We start from the raw sequence: 7391 nt of genomic DNA, 5'->3' as shown, positions 1-7391 counted from the left end.
GGGAAGGGATGAGATTTTATATTTCTTCATAAGCATTAATCTTATTTTGTCAATTAGGAACATTCAGCACCCACCCGCTATCAAGGCAGCTGCCTATCATGTCATGCCCTACCTGCACAGGTGTGCTGGCTACTCAAATGATCCAATTAAGGAGGCCATTTAGTCAGCAGCAGCAGAAGTCCTGTGCCTGGACGCTCCAACAGCGGCCAGACACAAGCAGAAGCAGAAGCAGCAGAAGCAGCAGCAGCACCACCTTTTGTTTTTTGGCTGCAGCAGCAGCAAGGCCCACAGGGCTGGCTAGCTGGCTAGCCAGCAAGCAGGTAGCAATGAAAGTAGGAATCTTTCTTTTTAACCCTGTAAGGGGGTGGTGCACTGTACCCGAAGATACTGCCATATCGGGTCAATGCATAGGGCGACGGAAACAAGCTTCGAAATCGGCCCCCGTTCTCAAAAATCCATTTAATATATGGTCCCCAGATAGGGGACGTATCAGATATTAAACTGATAAGAACAGATACTACACTTGATCTTAGCCAAAAGGCCGAGAAGTGATAACCGTGAAAGGGGCGGGCCCAACAAGGTGCCCTTCATGGGCACTATCACTGCTTGCTGTCAGGGAGGCTGCCAGACAATTTTCCATGCACACTCTGGGCTGGGGGGCAGTCAACCACCAGTACACACAGCAGAACCTAAACCCATACCATTATTGCTAAGCAGCAAGACAGGGGCCCATTGCACTCCCACGGGGCCTTTTTAAATGCAATCCATAACCCGGATTTGCCAGGAACCCTTCTTACTCCTCCTACTTGCATGTGACACTGGGCTTAGGATCTGCATAGGAAACACACACACAAGCACACACCTACCTTTGTTGCCTGCAGATGCCTCCTTGGCTGTCCCCAAACGGTATCAAACCAACACCCACGGGAAGCTGTAAGCATAGAGGACATGCCTGCACCCCATTGGACTTACCTGTGTGGGTTAAATCCGGGTTATTTGACAACCTATGGCGGTGATGGTTCTGCTCAGGCAGAGCAGTGCTGATGCTCCTCATAAAGCTGTCGCTGCTGTGAAGGTTCTAGGTGACATCACAAATCCCTATGGTTACATACACAACAAAGCTGGGTTGTTGTTGTTTACACTCTGCAAGGCCTGTGGAAGTGAGTGACATCATAGCACTGTAGTTCTGAGGGTTCTAGATGGATGCAACAATCTCCTGTTGCTTCTATGAAGGCCATAATAGACGACATCACCAAACAGCTCCATAGTCACATACACAGCAAAGGAGAGATGTTGTTTACACCTAGTGATGTCAGTGGTATTGAGTGACATCACAGCACAGTGCTAAGGCTCCTGGGCCTGGACACAGCAGCGGCTGCAATATCTCAACGGAGAATACGTTTATATATATGTGTGTGTGTGCGCGTATATATATATATATATATATATATATATATATATATATATATTTCTCCGCCGAAATCACTTTTAAACCCATTTCCACCTTTTTTTCCCTTCTCTTCCTCTTACTTTTTTTTCACGTTTTTTTTACGTTTTTCTCCTTTTCGCCTCTTTTCTGGGCGTATTATTCTTCTTTTTCTTCTTTTTTTTCGTCTAATGCATACCCCATCAGTGCAGCAATGCTTATTCAATACCGCCAGCAGATGGAGACACTGGGGGATAATTTTCTAAGGATTTATACTGATTTTTCCTGTCTGAATTTGTCGCACAGAAAGTTGCAGGCCAAATATGTGTGACATTTCTGCGACTTTAGCTTCTAGAGCATTTTTACAACATTATACATAGGTGCTGAATACATAAAAAGCGACTGTTCAGCGACAGACAAGTCGCATCGGCTGAAAGTAGGCCAGAATGTCAGTCCATGTTGGAGCAGGTTTAGATACAGTCTAAAGTATAGATCTCAAAGTCTGTGCACAGAATTTAGCAAGGGCCTCGCACCTTCTGATGCATCAGGTAGGTGCACAATAGCATAGCCTAACCCTCTGTACTTTGGTCTATATTGATGCGGGACATAGACAGCCAGCTGATGACCAATCCATTAGTGCAATGGATGGCTGGAAGCATTTGTCTTTGCCTTTGCAATACCACAGAAGCAATGCATGGTCAATGTACAGCAATGACACACCTGTGTGAACAGCCAGGAGACCCCCCCCCCCCCCCCCATGTTATGTTACATAGTTACATAGTTAGTACGGTCGAAAAAAGACATATGTCCATCAAGTTCAACCAGGGAATTAAGGGGTAGGGGTGTGGCGCGATATTGGGGAAGGGATGAGATTTTATATTTCTTCATAAGCATTAATCTTATTTTGTCAATTAGGAACATTCAGCACCCACCCGCTATCAAGGCAGCTGCCTATCATGTCATGCCCTACCTGCACAGGTGTGCTGGCTACTCAAATGATCCAATTAAGGAGGCCATTTAGTCAGCAGCAGCAGAAGTCCTGTGCCTGGACGCTCCAACAGCGGCCAGACACAAGCAGAAGCAGAAGCAGCAGAAGCAGCAGCAGCACCACCTTTTGTTTTTTGGCTGCAGCAGCAGCAAGGCCCACAGGGCTGGCTAGCTGGCTAGCCAGCAAGCAGGTAGCAATGAAAGTAGGAATCTTTCTTTTTAACCCTGTAAGGGGGTGGTGCACTGTACCCGAAGATACTGCCATATCGGGTCAATGCATAGGGCGACGGAAGCAAGCTTCGAAATCGGCCCCCGTTCTCAAAAATCCATTTAATATATGGTCCCCAGATAGGGGACGTATCAGATATTAAACTGATAAGAACAGATACTACACTTGATCTTAGCCAAAAGGCCGAGAAGCGATAACCGTGAAAGGGGCGGGCCCAACAAGGTGCCCTTCATGGGCACTATCACTGCTTGCTGTCAGGGAGGCTGCCAGACAATTTTCCATGCACACTCTGGGCTGGGGGGCAGTCAACCACCAGTACACACAGCAGAACCTAAACCCATACCATTATTGCTAAGCAGCAAGACAGGGGCCCATTGCACTCCCACGGGGCCTTTTTAAATGCAATCCATAACCCGGATTTGCCAGGAACCCTTCTTACTCCTCCTACTTGCATGTGACACTGGGCTTAGGATCTGCATAGGAAACACACACACAAGCACACACCTACCTTTGTTGCCTGCAGATGCCTCCTTGGCTGTCCCCAAACGGTATCAAACCAACACCCACGGGAAGCTGTAAGCATAGAGGACATGCCTGCACCCCATTGGACTTACCTGTGTGGGTTAAATCCGGGTTATTTGACAACCTATGGCGGTGATGGTTCTGCTCAGGCAGAGCAGTGCTGATGCTCCTCATAAAGCTGTCGCTGCTGTGAAGGTTCTAGGTGACATCACAAATCCCTATGGTTACATACACAACAAAGCTGGGTTGTTGTTGTTTACACTCTGCAAGGCCTGTGGAAGTGAGTGACATCATAGCACTGTAGTTCTGAGGGTTCTAGATGGATGCAACAATCTCCTGTTGCTTCTATGAAGGCCATAATAGACGACATCACCAAACAGCTCCATAGTCACATACACAGCAAAGGAGAGATGTTGTTTACACCTAGTGATGTCAGTGGTATTGAGTGACATCACAGCACAGTGCTAAGGCTCCTGGGCCTGGACACAGCAGCGGCTGCAATATCTCAACGGAGAATACGTTTATATATATGTGTGTGTGTGCGCGTATATATATATATATATATATATATATATTTCTCTGCCGAAATCACTTTTAAACCCATTTCCACCTTTTTTTCCCTTCTCTTCCTCTTACTTTTTTTTCACGTTTTTTTACGTTTTTCTCCTTTTCGCCTCTTTTCTGGGCGTATTATTCTTCTTTTTCTTCTTTTTTTTCGTCTAATGCATACCCCATCAGTGCAGCAATGCTTATTCAATACCGCCAGCAGATGGAGACACTGGGGGATAATTTTCTAAGGATTTATACTGATTTTTCCTGTCTGAATTTGTCGCACAGAAAGTTGCAGGCCAAATATGTGTGACATTTCTGCGACTTTAGCTTCTAGAGCATTTTTACAACATTATACATAGGTGCTGAATACATAAAAAGCGACTGTTCAGCGACAGACAAGTCGCATCGGCTGAAAGTAGGCCAGAATGTCAGTCCATGTTGGAGCAGGTTTAGATACAGTCTAAAGTATAGATCTCAAAGTCTGTGCACAGAATTTAGCAAGGGCCTCGCACCTTCTGATGCATCAGGTAGGTGCACAATAGCATAGCCTAACCCTCTGTACTTTGGTCTATATTGATGCGGGACATAGACAGCCAGCTGATGACCAATCCATTAGTGCAATGGATGGCTGGAAGCATTTGTCTTTGCCTTTGCAATACCACAGAAGCAATGCATGGTCAATGTACAGCAATGACACACCTGTGTGAACAGCCAGGAGACCCCCCCCCCCCCCCCCATGTTATGTTACATAGTTACATAGTTAGTACGGTCGAAAAAAGACATATGTCCATCAAGTTCAACCAGGGAATTAAGGGGTAGGGGTGTGGCGCGATATTGGGGAAGGGATGAGATTTTATATTTCTTCATAAGCATTAATCTTATTTTGTCAATTAGGAACATTCAGCACCCACCCGCTATCAAGGCAGCTGCCTATCATGTCATGCCCTACCTGCACAGGTGTGCTGGCTACTCAAATGATCCAATTAAGGAGGCCATTTAGTCAGCAGCAGCAGAAGTCCTGTGCCTGGACGCTCCAACAGCGGCCAGACACAAGCAGAAGCAGAAGCAGCAGAAGCAGCAGCAGCACCACCTTTTGTTTTTTGGCTGCAGCAGCAGCAAGGCCCACAGGGCTGGCTAGCTGGCTAGCCAGCAAGCAGGTAGCAATGAAAGTAGGAATCTTTCTTTTTAACCCTGTAAGGGGGTGGTGCACTGTACCCGAAGATACTGCCATATCGGGTCAATGCATAGGGCGACGGAAGCAAGCTTCGAAATCGGCCCCCGTTCTCAAAAATCCATTTAATATATGGTCCCCAGATAGGGGACGTATCAGATATTAAACTGATAAGAACAGATACTACACTTGATCTTAGCCAAAAGGCCGAGAAGCGATAACCGTGAAAGGGGCGGGCCCAACAAGGTGCCCTTCATGGGCACTATCACTGCTTGCTGTCAGGGAGGCTGCCAGACAATTTTCCATGCACACTCTGGGCTGGGGGGCAGTCAACCACCAGTACACACAGCAGAACCTAAACCCATACCATTATTGCTAAGCAGCAAGACAGGGGCCCATTGCACTCCCACGGGGCCTTTTTAAATGCAATCCATAACCCGGATTTGCCAGGAACCCTTCTTACTCCTCCTACTTGCATGTGACACTGGGCTTAGGATCTGCATAGGAAACACACACACAAGCACACACCTACCTTTGTTGCCTGCAGATGCCTCCTTGGCTGTCCCCAAACGGTATCAAACCAACACCCACGGGAAGCTGTAAGCATAGAGGACATGCCTGCACCCCATTGGACTTACCTGTGTGGGTTAAATCCGGGTTATTTGACAACCTATGGCGGTGATGGTTCTGCTCAGGCAGAGCAGTGCTGATGCTCCTCATAAAGCTGTCGCTGCTGTGAAGGTTCTAGGTGACATCACAAATCCCTATGGTTACATACACAACAAAGCTGGGTTGTTGTTGTTTACACTCTGCAAGGCCTGTGGAAGTGAGTGACATCATAGCACTGTAGTTCTGAGGGTTCTAGATGGATGCAACAATCTCCTGTTGCTTCTATGAAGGCCATAATAGACGACATCACCAAACAGCTCCATAGTCACATACACAGCAAAGGAGAGATGTTGTTTACACCTAGTGATGTCAGTGGTATTGAGTGACATCACAGCACAGTGCTAAGGCTCCTGGGCCTGGACACAGCAGCGGCTGCAATATCTCAACGGAGAATACGTTTATATATATGTGTGTGTGTGCGCGTATATATATATATATATATATATATATATATATATATTTCTCCGCCGAAATCACTTTTAAACCCATTTCCACCTTTTTTTCCCTTCTCTTCCTCTTACTTTTTTTCACGTTTTTTTACGTTTTTCTCCTTTTCGCCTCTTTTCTGGGCGTATTATTCTTCTTTTTCTTCTTTTTTTTCGTCTAATGCATACCCCATCAGTGCAGAAATGCTTATTCAATACCGCCAGCAGATGGAGACACTGGGGGATAATTTTCTAAGGATTTATACTGATTTTTCCTGTCTGAATTTGTCGCACAGAAAGTTGCAGGCCAAATATGTGTGACATTTCTGCGACTTTAGCTTCTAGAGCATTTTTACAACATTATACATAGGTGCTGAATACATAAAAAGCGACTGTTCAGCGACAGACAAGTCGCATCGGCTGAAAGTAGGCCAGAATGTCAGTCCATGTTGGAGCAGGTTTAGATACAGTCTAAAGTATAGATCTCAAAGTCTGTGCACAGAATTTAGCAAGGGCCTCGCACCTTCTGATGCATCAGGTAGGTGCACAATAGCATAGCCTAACCCTCTGTACTTTGGTCTATATTGATGCGGGACATAGACAGCCAGCTGATGACCAATCCATTAGTGCAATGGATGGCTGGAAGCATTTGTCTTTGCCTTTGCAATACCACAGAAGCAATGCATGGTCAATGTACAGCAATGACACACCTGTGTGAACAGCCAGGAGACCCCCCCCCCCCCCCCCATGTTATGTTACATAGTTACATAGTTAGTACGGTCGAAAAAAGACATATGTCCATCAAGTTCAACCAGGGAATTAAGGGGTAGGGGTGTGGCGCGATATTGGGGAAGGGATGAGATTTTATATTTCTTCATAAGCATTAATCTTATTTTGTCAATTAGGAACATTCAGCACCCACCCGCTATCAAGGCAGCTGCCTATCATGTCATGCCCTACCTGCACAGGTGTGCTGGCTACTCAAATGATCCAATTAAGGATGCCATTTAGTCAGCAGCAGCAGAAGTCCTGTGCCTGGACGCTCCAACAGCGGCCAGACACAAGCAGAAGCAGAAGCAGCAGAAGCAGCAGCAGCACCACCTTTTGTTTTTTGGCTGCAGCAGCAGCAAGGCCCACAGGGCTGGCTAGCTGGCTAGCCAGCAAGCAGGTAGCAATGAAAGTAGGAATCTTTCTTTTTAACCCTGTAAGGGGGTGGTGCACTGTACCCGAAGATACTGCCATATCGGGTCAATGCATAGGGCGACGGAAGCAAGCTTCGAAATCGGCCCCCGTTCTCAAAAATCCATTTAATATATGGTCCCCAGATAGGGGACGTATCAGATATTAAACTGATAAGAACAGATACTACACTTGATCTTAGCCAAAAGGCCGAGAAGCGATAACCGTGAA

The 7391-nt window shown here is 46.3% G+C and overlaps 4 non-coding genes across 4 annotated transcripts; all 4 read right to left on the bottom strand.

Annotated features, from left to right (window-relative positions):
• Window positions 1–362: 362 nt before the first annotated feature.
• Window positions 363–553, bottom strand: LOC130310070 (U2 spliceosomal RNA). Its single transcript, XR_008858632.1, has one exon. It is a non-coding gene; the product is annotated as a U2 spliceosomal RNA (small nuclear RNA).
• Window positions 554–2646: 2093 nt separating this feature from the next.
• On the bottom strand, window positions 2647–2837 carry LOC130310064 (U2 spliceosomal RNA). Its single transcript, XR_008858627.1, has one exon. It is a non-coding gene; the product is annotated as a U2 spliceosomal RNA (small nuclear RNA).
• A 2078-nt stretch (window positions 2838–4915) lies between these two features.
• LOC130310063 (U2 spliceosomal RNA) lies at window positions 4916–5106 on the bottom strand. Its single transcript, XR_008858626.1, has one exon. It is a non-coding gene; the product is annotated as a U2 spliceosomal RNA (small nuclear RNA).
• A 2085-nt stretch (window positions 5107–7191) lies between these two features.
• LOC130310062 (U2 spliceosomal RNA) lies at window positions 7192–7382 on the bottom strand. The gene has a single exon (XR_008858625.1). It is a non-coding gene; the product is annotated as a U2 spliceosomal RNA (small nuclear RNA).
• Between the last annotated feature and the right edge of the window lie 9 nt (window positions 7383–7391).

Source organism: Hyla sarda, unplaced genomic scaffold (assembly GCF_029499605.1).
Source record: "Hyla sarda isolate aHylSar1 unplaced genomic scaffold, aHylSar1.hap1 scaffold_1550, whole genome shotgun sequence".
NCBI classification, from domain to species: domain Eukaryota; kingdom Metazoa; phylum Chordata; class Amphibia; order Anura; family Hylidae; genus Hyla; species Hyla sarda.
The sequence above is the reverse complement of the archived record's forward strand: the minus strand, read 5'-3'. Positions and strand labels throughout refer to the sequence as shown.